Raw genomic sequence first — 565 nt, 5'->3', positions numbered from 1 at the left:
TACATACATATATATATTGTTGATTCTTACACTCGAGAATCTTCTACAACTTTAGAGAATAGACGGGAGTTTCGCAATACGTATTTAACTGTATAAACTATGTACACTTGTAAATATAAATTTAATTCAAGCAAACATCGATATTAAAATAAATATATAATAATAAATCCGTCACATCATTTTAAAGTTTATTTCCTGGTGTATTTGTGGTATATATCTAACTGTTTACAGTTTTATTCAAGAGTATCATTTCTTTCAATTATGTTTTTGTTTTTCAAGAATGTTTTTTTTGTGTTTTAATTATGATACTTATCTGAGTTATTATGTGCCTTATTAAAGGGTTCTGTTGTAAATATTAGACTGACTAGTTCTCCTTGTTTTGCCGGGACAGTCCAGTTTTGTTGGTAGTTTGTGGTAGTGTCCCGAGAAAAGTTATCGGGACGCACAACACGTTCCAGTTTTATGATAAAGGGCCCGGCATGGCCTGGTAGTTAGGACGCTCGACTCGCAATCTGTGGGTCGCAGGTTCGAATCCCAGTCACACCAAACATGCTCACCCTTTCAG

This window comes from Limulus polyphemus, unplaced genomic scaffold (genome assembly GCF_000517525.1).
Source record: "Limulus polyphemus unplaced genomic scaffold, Limulus_polyphemus-2.1.2 Scaffold202, whole genome shotgun sequence".
Lineage (NCBI taxonomy): Eukaryota > Metazoa > Arthropoda > Merostomata > Xiphosura > Limulidae > Limulus > Limulus polyphemus.
Note: the sequence above shows the minus strand (reverse complement) of the source record.